Here is a 13,716-nt window from a genome sequence, read left to right as displayed (position 1 = left end):
TTAGATTATTGTGGGAAAAGATTCATCATTTGACTTGATAGAGTTGGTGATGATCGACTTTGATATGATCTTGGATATGGATTGGTTAGAAAAGTATGGGGCAATGAAAGATTGGAAGAAAAGATTGTAACCCTTGAGCTGGAGGGTAAGAAACCCTTTGTATTTGTTGGCATTGTGCATGGACCTCGTATACCTATGATATTTGTACTTAGAGCTAGAGACCTATTGCAAGAAGGATGCATAGGATTCTTAATTAGTATGGTGATACCACTCAGGTCGTGCCAGTGGGACCAGGACAGAATAGAATGGTCTGTGAGTTTCTGGATTTGTTCCACACAATCTGCCAGGGTTACCTTTACAGAGGGAGATAGAGTTGCGATTAAGTTGATGCCAGAGATGAAACTAGTGTCTAGAGCACTGTATTGAACGGATCCAACAGAGCTAAAGGAACTTAAGGTTATGTTATAACGTAAGACGGTATTCTCCAAGATAGATCTTCGATTTTGTTATTACCAGCTGAGGATCAGGGAGGAGGATGTGCAGAAGACTGTTTTTCGTACCAAATATGGGCATTAGGAGTTCTTAGTCATGTCTTTTGGTTTGACAAATGCCCCAATTTCTTTTATGGATCGGATGAACAAGGTGTTCAAAGATTATCTAGATCAGTTTGTGATTGTCTTCGTTGATGATATTTCGGTATACTCTTAGTCAGAGATTGGCCAAGGCCAAGGAACGCCTCGGAGATCAGGAGTTTCATTGGATTGGTAGGGTATTACATGTGTTTTGTCGAAGAGTTCTCAAGGATTTCTACCTCATTGACAGAACTGACACGAAAAATTAGAAGTTTACATGGTCAGATAGGTGTGAGAACAACTTCCAGGAACAGAAGCGGTGATTGAGTACAACTCTAGTTCTGAGTCTTCCTACAGATCAAAACAAGTTTATGGTTTATTGTGATGCCTTGAGACAAGGTTTAAGTTGTGTTCTTATGTAGATAGAAATGGTGATTGCCAATGCATCACGTTAGTTGAAGGAATATAAGCAAAGGTACCCCACTCATGATCTAGAACTTGACGCAGTGGTACAATGCAAGACAAATATCCAGAGAGTTAGCAGAGGATATGACCAAAGCTGGAATAGAACTGGTGGGACAGTTGGCCAACATTACGCTATAGTCTACTCTTTTAAAGAGGATCAAAGAGAAAGAGTTGAGTGACCCACAGTTGGGCAAGATTAGAGGGGATTTCCTAGCTGGATTAGCTAAGGACTATACAGTGTTAGGCATAGGTATATTGAGGAATAAGAATCAGATTTATGTTTCGATGGACACTGGGATCAGACGGGAGGTCCTTGATTAGGAGGATGTTACAACTTCGTATCAGAGCATGCCAAGGGTAAGGGTTCCTGAAGGCAAGTTGGGCATGTACACTCGTCACTAAAGAAAAGCTCCACTCAAGGTTTGGTAACTATTTATGTGGTTATGTGTTTAACTGCTTAAATCTAATAGAAATGCCTCATCTACCTGCCTTATTAGGAAGCATGAGATATTATGATAGGGCCTGTCCCTTAACTGTTGATTTGATTATGTGCTTCCCTGCTCAGTTTATGTATGAATGCTTTATCTGCCTGCTACAGCAGAGAGCATGGTATTTATGTTGGCAAAAGCAGGGCTTATTGATTGGTGCATGAATTTTATGGGCATGTTTTTTAGCACTATAGTGGTATGTGAATGTGGTGTTGCTTGGCTTTCCAGTGGGAAGGCTTTTGGATGTGCTCATCATGTCTAATAGGTCAAGTTATTGAATACAAACCAAAAATTTTAACCCTAAACCATTAATTATGTTTAGTTACACGGTTATGGCCAAATGACTTGTTTAGCGAGTCTAGCACTATTTAAAATACACAGTGTAACGGTCCTTGATTAGGATGATGTTACAAAAACAATCTTTAGGACAGGCCTTTTTGAGGTCAAAAAGTCAATGCAAGTTCTCCACTTTCCATTGGGCTTTGGGACCAAAACAGGGTTAGCAATCTATGTCAGATATGTTGCTTCCCTTATGAATCCACACTTAAGTAAGCGAGCTACTTCTTCCTCTAAATCTTCTGATCACTCCTTCCCAATCAGCCTTCATTTATGTACCTTTGCAGGCACATTTCTATCCAAATTCAGAGTATGCATTATAACATTCGGATTGATTTCCACCTTATCTTCATGTGACCAAACGTAGACACCCAGGTTATTTCTCACAAACTTGACCTGCTCCTTCCTTTCAAACCCAAGATTCTTTCCAACCTTTACCACCCTTGAAGGTACTTCTGGGTCTATACTGATTTCCTTGAGCTCTTCCAATGCTTGGAGCTCACTCTTCGCCTAATCTTGGATCAATGTCATCCTTTTGGGCCACCTCGCTATCTCCTTCATGAGGTTCTTCCGCCCCATGGGCAATTTCCTTTACCTGAGGCTCCTCACCTCCCTCAATGATGACCATTGCTTGCTGTCAGGGTTGTGATTTTCTCTTTATATCAATGCTATAGCATTCTCTGGCAGCGAGTTGATCTCCTCTCACAGTACATATACCTGAGGTTGAGGGGAACTTCATTGCTAGTTGTCGGATTGAAGTGATAGCCTCAAAAGTCATCAACACTGGTTGTCCCAAAATTGTGTTGTATGTGGCCGAACAATCAATTATGAACTCGATCATCCCTATGGCATCAAAAGTCAGCAACAGCTCGCGCATCATCTCCAAGAATCACTACAAACCCGATCATCCCTATGGCTACTGTTCCTTCTCTTGAGAATCTATATAGGGTCATCTAGGTCACCTTAAGATCAACTACAGACAACCCCATCTTTTCTAGGGTTGATCTGAATAGCACGTTTAAAGAGCTCCCATTATCAATAAATATCCTCCATACTCTTCGATTGCTAAGCTGAACGGTAATCACCAGCAGATCATTATGCATGAACTAGATGTGGCTAGTGTCCTCTTCCGTGAAAGTGACTGGTTGTTTCTCCAACTGCTGTAGTTTTGATCACCTTTGTTCTAGAATGAACTCAGTGCCACTGTGGGTGTGTAGCTCCTGTTTCTCCAACCACTGTAGTTTTGATCACCTTGGCGGGGTTCTCTTCTCCCACTGGTGCCTCAAGGGCTTTGGCTTCTTCCATGGAAGGCGATTAGGGTTTGCAAGGAAGATAAGTTCTCGTGTGTCGATCAGGTCGGTATAGGCGGTGTAGACAAACTTTTACTTTTCACCAGGCTTGTTCTTTTTGGTTCCATTATGGTCACCCTCACCAGTCCCCTTATGCTTATTACTCCCCGTCCTGTCTGGTTCTTCTGGGTAGCGGGTTGAGCCGTAGCTGCAACATCCGCCACCACTCCAGCGGGCTGGACAGGGGTTTGGCTTCTTCCTGTGACAGTAGATTGTGCCTCCTCCAGATTTATCCATTCCTGAGCCCAAGCCAGGAATTCATATTCACTATTTACTCATTTTCGTTGGAGATCTTTCCATAAATCACCTCCTACTGTGATCCCTGTTCTCATAACCATGAGCTTAGAGATGTCATCAACATCCCTAGCTCGTGATGTCACATTGGTGAACTTGTTCAGATATGCCTTTACGGACTCACCAGGTTGTTGTTAATGTTAGCCAGCAAATTGACTTCAACGCGAGTTTCCTTTGAAGCTCGGAACTGTCTTGTAAACTCAGAAGATATTTTTTTCCTGGAGGTGATACAATTTTTTTGTACTTGTTGAACCATAATCTGGCTGGTCTAGTCAGTGTATAAGATACATCTTAAGTCAAACCTAACATTGTGGGCCATCACTAATGTGTTGAACATCCCAAGGTGATTGGAGGGATCAATGTTTCCATCATATTCGGTCATGGTCGACTACCTAAAGCCAATAGGATACGGGGCTACCCAAATATTAGGAGCAAAATTTATAAACTCCTCATCAGAATCACACTCTTCGACTCTTTTTCCAGATATGAGTTTCTTCATCTATTCTTCCATTAAGTCCAGTCGCTCAAGGGTTGGATCCTTGGCATCTACATTATTCAGGAGTTGATTATCTGCCCCCATCTTGTTATACGCCTTAGAAGCGTTGTTTTCCCTCCCAACTTAAGCTTGGTTAGGTGGGACATTCCCATTGTCGTGTACAGTAGACGAATCTCCCCTGGGCAGAGTATAACTCAAATCATCATGGCAAACTAGATATCCTCTTTGTGAATTCAGATGATCACGCAGGTCGGGATGTGGATCTGAACGAAGACTTTGTGTAGAGCTCAAGTAATTCCTCAGGTCGGGATGTGGGTCAGAACAAAGACTTTGTACAACAAAGATATTTATTTATTTAAAACTAATACTTTAAAATAAAGTTAATTTTGAATTAACTCATTTATTTTGGGATAAATATATTGTATTAAATATTAATTAAACAAACAAATGAGAAAATCAAGGATAGCCATATAAGTGGCCCACGCCACTCAGGGATAATTCTATCCCTGGGATATGAATTTTGAATTTCAAATTAATTTGCTTATTTAATTATAATTAATTATTTTTTTAATATGATTTAAATTAAATGATTAAAATAGGTTATAACTGATAAGTTTTATTTAAATAAAATAAAGATTAATTAAATTAGTTAATTATCTTTATGAACCTACAAAGAAGCGATACTTTTCATAAGTAGTTTAATTAATCAATTGTTATCAGACTCTCTCTAAGAAATGAAACAATAGAATTTCCTAAACCTGAAATTCTAGAAATTTATGTAGCCTCTTTCTTCTCAATCCTCTCTAGATCTATGCTGAATACATCTAAAGAGTCTCAATCAACATTTGAATCATACGTACCCACACACGTCCTTGTGTGTTAGAGGATTGGTTTGGAAGGCTAAGGTGTGAGCTTTCATAAGGATAGGAAGATCGTCGATTTTACGAAAAGATTCATGAACACTTGATAGGCTGCGAGTGACAATATCTAATCTATATATGTGTTATTTAATATATCTATATATGTATGATCCTGACTGGTATTAATGATTTTTTAAAATCCATTTTCTACACAATTTCGATGCGTATTTTGATATTTTTCTAATTTAATACAAACATAAACCATCACTTAAACCCTAAGGAATTTTCTGTAACAACAACCATAGTCAACCTTCAAACAATACCCACTTAGTCTCTCTACAATGACCATGAAGAGGTAAATTATGCACTTGTAGCCAAAACTAAGTGAAACAAAAGTACCCCCAATGGTATCCAATGAGTCATCAACAACTTTGAGCACCAACAAGTGATGGTCTCATATTCAAAAATAAACAAAAATAGATTCTAACGCACCTCCCAAATCTCTAGACCATTCCAGGCTTGCCAAAATGACTTTATCATGTCCGTGAAAGCTTTACAATTCAAATGTTTGTATGTGTAAATTTTCCTTAAGAGACCACAAAATACCATCAACTTGCCCTTGGCAATGATCGACTCTGAAACATCCAACACCTTATCTCATCCTTTGTGACAAACAACTAATTCCATTGCCACTACTGCAAAAACAACATAATTTGTCACCTTTTTATGTCATGCATCAGACTACATGACATTGAAAAAACTCTGAAAGTTTATTATGTCTGATATAGTATGACAGAATATTGGGGATATTATGTAATTCCCTACTAATCCAGGACTGTTACACTGTGTGTTTAAAACAGTGTTTAACTCATTAAGCGAGTCATTTGGACTCAAAAGTGTAATTAAAATTATTCAGTGGTTTAAGTATTAAAAATTTTGGTCAAAGACATAAACTTTTCATGGAAACATTAGATATTTACATGGGATCCCAAAAAGGTTTATCAAGATATAATTACATTCAGAGTTTATAAAAATAGTCGACCTAAGCGAAAAAATTTGACCTATACCCTATGTTCCTCCAAATCCTTCGAACGTGGCGGCCGAGCAGGTCGAACATGTAAGCACTGCTCCAAAGCCCAACAAATCATGGCTGGTTGACCCTTCCCTTGCCCTTACCTGTACAATAGAGTACCTATGAGCTGAGGTTCAGCAAGAAAAGTTCCACAAGACATACATAATAATCACAGCATGAATATATAAAAATTCATACAAATAAAAATTCGCATATCTCATAAGTCATAGCCACATAAATTCAATAATCATATTAGCATTCAATGTCAACTATACCAAGTTATTCGTATCATCACCACCGTATGTACGGCTGATGCGTAGTAAAGTGTGTCTCCTGGCACTAAGCTTAACATAATAACTGCATACTCACTGAGCAAAGTGTGTCTCCTGGTACTAAGCTTATGGTAATAATTGTGTGCCCATAAACAAATCAATTACTAATAAGTGCAATAAACAAAGCATGCAACAAGGATACACAGCCCTAGCTCATTTCAATATTATACAATTATAACCATTTCTAGATACAATAGGGCCAATGCTCGCTCTACGTGCAATGCCAACTTTTCTTACATCGAGTCATGTGCTGAAGACGGAGAGACCTCGAGTACGATTATTTTTCTGAGTCTCGCAGAAACCCTATTCACAACATAAATGGTATGCTTATTAGGGACTAACTCTGATAACGAGCTTAAAAAAAACAAACTTAAGCTCTCAGTACCTCTAATTCCATTTAACGAGGTAATGGAAGCTTCCCCTGAGTCCCTAAGTGGGCCCCCAAATCAGATTCTAGAAACCCCGAGCTAAATCCAAAAATTTCATAAAAACATCAATTCAGAGCGGTCGCACCCTCCAAGAGTTTGGGGTTTTTGGGGCACTAGCGCGGTCGGACTGGTTACTTAGAAACCTAAAACGAACCCATAAAGTTCAAGTTCTTCCTCAATTTTGAACCTACGACTTTCGCTGTAATTTCAGACCATAAATCCGACTAAACACCTCATTCTAACCTGATTTTACACCAATTTCAACCTCAATAATAAATACAAGCCACAAGCAACATCAAGATACCCTAAAATATACCAAAAACACTTCAACACACAAAATTGTAACTTATAGTTCTCAACTCTAACTTTGGCTCCAAAATACAAGAATCACACCCCAAAATCAAGAATTCCAATAACAATTGAATCCTCAATTCAGTTTACAAATCACTCACTATGTAACGACCCAAAATCACTAATAAGTCTTAAGGGCCTTGATTAGCGTGCCGAGAGGTCATAATTGGTTTATGTGTGATTTAAATGATTTAATGCATGATTACGTGATAAGCATGCTTATATGATTATAGGGATATGTGAAATGCATGATTATGAGTATTAGTACGCATGTAGGCCCTATTTAGCTTATAGAGGCATATTTGTAATTTTGGCCCATTGAGGGCGTAAATGTGATTATTTGCGATAAATTGGTGAGACCACATTATTATGTGGATATATTTGCAGCATATGGCTCGAGACAGTCCTAGTGAGCGGTTTGGCAAAATAGTCACAGTGGGGATTTATATTCAGCTCGGGGGAGCCTAGGGGAATTTTCGGGAATTTAGGAGATATATTGGAGACTATTAGACTTAGGGTAAATAATTGGTGATTAATTTGATGATGGGATTTAAATGGTAAATATTAGGAACACTTGAGGAAATTAGTAGGAATTGGGAGTAAATGACTATTCTACCCCTAGATTAAGTTAAGGTTAGTTTGGTTTGAAGGGGTAAGATGGTCATTTTGGTTAATAAAGGATATGCTCATCCTTTTTGTTGGAATAAGGCAGAAGAATATAGAATAATTAAGGAAGGAAAGAAGGAAAAAGGGTTCAGCTTACTCTCTCTCTCTCCCTCACGAGCTCTCCCTCTCACTCTTGATGTGTGATTGTTTTGGTGCTGTTGGAAGTGCCTGATGCTTGGGGATTTTGGACAGAAAGTTAGGGAGATTCAAGCTAGGTGTTGAAGCTGGAAAATTCAGAGGAAAGGTCAGCCAAATTTGAGGTAAGAGTTTCAGTCTCATCATTGAATTTTAGCTAGGTTTTTGGGTATGATTAGCTGATGAACATGGTTAGCTATGTAGAGTTAAGTTGAATAGCTTGGGGCTTAAGAATAGGTTTGATTCTAGGTTCTTGAATGTTGATTTCCTGATGAATTGAGGGATATTATTGAGGTTTTGAGTGGTTAAAACATGCAAATTGGTTCTGAGTTTGTTACTGACTAATATTGGATTGGGGAAGCTTTTGGGAAAATTCTGGGTAAACTAAGGTGATCTTGGTTGGAAGAAAGAGGAGGAAACCCAGGTTTTACTTGGTTTGCAGGGCATGCCGCAACCCAGCCTGGGGGTGCCGTGGCGCACGTGACCCTTCTGGCTATGGGAGCTCTTATACTTGGGGGCGCGCCGCGACTTGCTTGGCCAAGTTACGACCTGCATCCCCTTTGGCGTGAGAGCTTGCTCTCTGACTTGGGGAAAGTCGCGACTTGCTAAGCCAAGTCGCAACCCACCTGGGAGTTTTAAACTTGGAGGAGTTCTTAGTGTTGCTAGGGCTCGGGGATTCAAACCTAGGGGCTCGGGACAATTTTTACTACCCAATTTAGTAGAAATTGAGGTCCCAGAGCCTAGATTTGTTCCCTAGGTATTTTATTTCTAATTGGAGGTTGATAGATATCAATGACTCTTGTGACTAGGTTTGTCGCCAAGGCTCAAGAACAGGGATCATGCTCAGAATCAGTTCACCTTCTCCTCTTAGGATCAAAGGTAAGAAAAATGCACCCGGTTATGTGGCTATGTTGGGACTAAGAGTTCCCTATACTTATCTGCAATGTTGCATGATGGTATTATGCCATGTGAACATGAAATAAACGGCCTAAGAGTGCCAGAATTAATATTGGTGCACAGGATGCGGCTCGGCCACTAGTAGCTGAGGTTAATTATATAATCACTGAGCTCGGCCTAAGCGAGCCGGAGTCAGTGGGATAAACAGAGGGTGTGGCCTAAGGGCATCGACCCTGGATATTGTATAATATGTTTATTGTTGTTAATCTAATGATTATGGCATGATAATTACCTGAATGATAGATTGTTGGTTTGATGATTGATATTACTGATTATGTGAACAATGTGGTCTACTAAGTATCTGATTGATGATTTGTGAATTATTTGATTATTGATTATAGATTATGCTCTGTGATATGGTTTTTTTGCTGGGTCATGGCTCACGGGTGCTACGTGATGCAGGTAAAGGCAAGGGTAAGTTGGACCAACCCTTAATTGGAGAGTCTAGGGGCAGAATGTACATAGGCGGCTGCTCGGCCGCCATGGCCGAGGGATGATACGGGGACAGGAGACCCTAAAATGCCTATTTTTCCATTAGAGTGGCTTGTGGTTGTTTATAACCTTTAAAAATTTTGCAAACTGTTATTTAACCTTGTTTTTTAGATCCCATGTATCAAACGCTTATTTAAAATGGGAATTTATCTTTTATGACCAAAATCTTTTAACCCTAGTTCAATAATGGTTTAGCGTCACATTTTCAACGAAATGACTTGATTAGCAAGTCTTGCACCTTTATAAACACACATTGTAACGGTTGGTTATCTAGGACATTACACACTAACACAATTCCACACCCCAAGGAGTCTTGAATCCCCAAATTCTAAAAATTCAAACCCAAACTCCCCAAAATACAAGAACATAAGAAAACTTTAAAATTGAAATGAAGTGAATATGCCTCTCCGAATTTTCAAAAATCCCAAGTGCGGATATCGTTTGGGCAGCTCTTAATCCTTCCAAACACTTCAATTCTTCTTGGTAATTACTCAAATTTGAAGCTTGGACTTTTCTCTTGTGGTTAGTGTCTTTGAGTGAGTTCATAAAGAGAGCAAAGGAGAAGAAAGAGTGTGTGTAGAAAGTGAATGGCAGTTGCACCCAACACTTAGCCAAATTCTCTACTTCCTTGGTCAAATGACCATTATACCCTTCCTCATATTCCCACTCTCAAAGCATCCCAAGGGAAAAGGATTCATTTAGCCTTTAATTCCCACTAAAGCTCAAATTACACCTCAAATTCTCAATATATTCCACCAAACACAAATATTTCCCCCAATATATTTCATTTACCAATAATTCCCAAAATACCTCTAGGTTCAACCCGAGCTAGACATTTATCCCTGTTGTGAATTTTTTTCTAAAACTGCTCGAAACGATCCACTCATGCCGAATATGACATATATCCATATAATAATGTGGTCTCGAGCACATAGAACATAAAATTACAAATATACACTCAACTGGTCAAAATTACGAAAATGACCCTTTCTAACAAAAGTGGGTCTTTAAACACATTTAATACACATAACCATGCTTACTCAATCTTTAGTAATGTAATTCAATTAACTAACATAGTTATCCCACGTGCCCTTCTGGCACGCTAATCAAAGCACTAAATCATATTAGGAGTTTCGGGACGGTACATATTATGTCATGCTATGTGAGTCATAACATATTTTGTGTTGTTTTCGTCACTTTTAATAGAAAAATTTGAAAGAAAAAAAAATAATGGGAATTACTTTGTGGAATCCGAACAAAAAAAAATAACTAAATAAAAATTGGTTGTATGAAAATGGAAAAACCTAGATCCAAATTTTAGATTGCTACATTTGTCTCTTATTTTTAGTTTGATTGTGTTTTGGTTAATGGTGATGATGGTTTGTAATTCGACTAATTAAAATATATAAAATTTGAATTATAAAATAAAAACAGGGGACTTATTATGTCACGTCTAATGTGACATAACTAAATATGACATAAAAGCAACACGTTATTGCATTTGAGAATTATATGTCACATCTCAGTATGACATAATAACTCTACTATGTTAGGTTGGAGATGTCACAAAATCTCTTCTTTGTAGTAGTGTGCCCTATTAAACTTTCCATAGAAGAAAACCTAACACAATTGATAAGGCACATGAAACTCTCAAACAGACTGAGAGAGCTCAACGTATGAAGCAAATCCAATAAAAGATATTGCAGGAAAGTTATTACAGTAAAAAGAAAATAATGTACGTATTTAATATATACAAAATTAATTGATTATATTTTCAACTACCGAAAATGAGATCTAGTTGAGTAGTTTAAGTTTCAACAGAAAAATTTGAATACTAAAGTGATGGATGGGCAAGGAAATATATACTGCATGTAGCCAAAAGTATAAAAGAATAAGGAAAGTTCTCTATCCCTCTATGTCATAAACATGCTTGAGTTTCACGACTCTGTCCATATATTATATGAGAATAGGACAAGTCAATTTATGCGGTCGCGCTCAGACTGGAGCCTGCAATGGTGAAAATAACAAACCACGTACACACTCATATTCATATACATATTCATATTATACTAATTCTAGGACTTTTCGCTTTCTAGTTTGGCCTAAAAAACATGGCAGTGCAAGCATATATGAATGAACCACTAGCATGTATTCTAAAAGAAAACTTCAGTTGTATATATATAAGTGTATAAATATATGTATGGATGTGGATTATGGTTTGAAAATTTGTGCATCAATCTTTCGTATAACGAGTAATGTTCCCGATATGAAAAATTATTTAATAGTGATTGTTGTACCCTAATAGCACGAGTTCAACTATCTTGCTCGGGGTACAGCTAGCACGTAAAAAATAAAGGATGCAAGACTTTGGAGAAGTCTTGCTAACTCCAGGTCAAATAGCTAGAAGTTGTGTCACTGAGTCCGGGATAGCCTGGGATCCTTCAGATCATTCGAGATGCCAATGAGAGAGATCGAGGTGTCCAATGTCCAGATCACCTTAATTAAGTCCGAGTATTCTCTAAGTCAATCTGTCCTGCTCCAGTTGTATCCAGTTCAAGGGTGTCATCTAGCTCGAGGCGGTCCAAAAACGCACATGAAATAATCCCTACAGACTCGGATGCCTAATGGAGGCAATAAATGCACACAAACGTTATATACATTTATTGATTGATGTAAATGGCAATATGCTTAATTGGATTATTTATGTATCCATTTATTTGGGAAGTTACCCAATCCTGAATGCTAGCATTTATATACAGTTACCCAAAATTTTCCATCATAACTCCCTATAAATATAAGTGGAATTGGAAGTAAAATGGATCGACATCTTGTATGCCAGAATTCTAATAAAATTATCATAAACAATTTTCTCAAGAGTTCAAAAGAAGAATTTGCGTTACTCGTGCATTAGGTGGATTTTAACCACTAAAGCACATAAAAATTTTGTGAGTTTATATTTACAGTTTACTATCAAGCTTAATCTCTCTAATCGGATTTCTTAATCCCCTATTGGTGAAAAGCCGTGTCAAAAGATTGGTGCTTTCATTGAGAGTAGATTAGGTGTAACGCCCTACTTCCTTAGAGTCATTACTATATGAGTTAAAAATGTGCCATTACCTCGCTAATCGAGGTTTTAAGTTAAACGTGTGACTAAATTGAAATAAAACTCGTTTAACGACATTAATTATAAAAATTTAGACATTAATAGAAATCATAAAAGTGTATACAATTGGGATCTCAAAATACTGTTTATAAAATATATTACAACTAAAAAATATAATTACGGTCGACCTAAGCGACAAAGCAGTTCATTACAATACATTTTCCAAAATAACCCTAGCCGTGGCAACCAGGTAGACCGAACATGTACCCGTCGGTCCACACTCTCCGTACACATGGTTGGTCGATCTTCCCTTTGCCCTTACCTGCACCATAGAGTACACGTGAGTCGAAGCCCAGCAAGAAAACTCAACATATAACATATAACATAACAATCCACAGTATACAGCCAACGGGCTAAACACGTAGCAGCCTACGTCGTCCCTGGCGCATTACCAAGCCTTGGGTTCGCGATCTTCACCGAGTGGATGGATTCAGCACCCTAGGAGGCTCTCACCCTAGCGGCCTACACTCAGCATGCTCAATGTCGATCTCGTCCCCTTGTAGTACCTGGCTTCTTGTCGTTCCTGGCCTTCGCCATTCCTGGCCTTCGTCGTTCACTCACAAACATGCATGACATAGCATAATAATCACATATATCCACACATATGTTAAGCACAAATAATAGGGCTGCGCCTTGAAACACAAACAATAGGGTCGTTCCCTGCGCTATAGGTATAACAGTTTTCTTACCTGTGTCCCGAGCTGATAAGCCAATGCGAACCCAAGCACAGTCACCTAATCTGAGCCTTGTTGAAAACCTAGTCACAACGCATTCATAATAACCATCCATCAAGTACTAAACTAATAAATAACTTTAGAATATTAATCTAGCCTCCGAGACCTTGAATTCTACTAAACCGGGTAGTAGAATCCTTCCCGAGCCTTAACATTTGAGTTCTCGAGCTAAAAACCTCCATTTCCCCTTTCATTCAATTTAGGATCGTGGCAAGCCCTCTAGGGTCTCGGTCCGCTATTAGTCAGAGGGTAAAACCCTCCCTGCTGGAGGACACGGGCCACGGCCGGCTAGGCCTTGTGCTGCGATGCCTGGAAAATTTCTAAGGCCCCTCTAGCCTCTTTGAACACACTGGTCGCGGCACCTGAAGAATTGGGCCGCAGATTGGGCCCCAAAAACCCATAAATCCACCATTTTCTTATGTTTTCCCTTGAGCCTAAATCAACAATTCACACCCAAAACATCATTTAAACCCATAATTGAGTGTATATCTCCTATCCCTACAACCTAAGCATCCTAACTGTAATG

This window comes from Humulus lupulus, chromosome X (genome assembly GCF_963169125.1).
Source record: "Humulus lupulus chromosome X, drHumLupu1.1, whole genome shotgun sequence".
Taxonomy (NCBI): domain Eukaryota; kingdom Viridiplantae; phylum Streptophyta; class Magnoliopsida; order Rosales; family Cannabaceae; genus Humulus; species Humulus lupulus.
The sequence above is the reverse complement of the archived record's forward strand: the minus strand, read 5'-3'. Positions refer to the sequence as shown.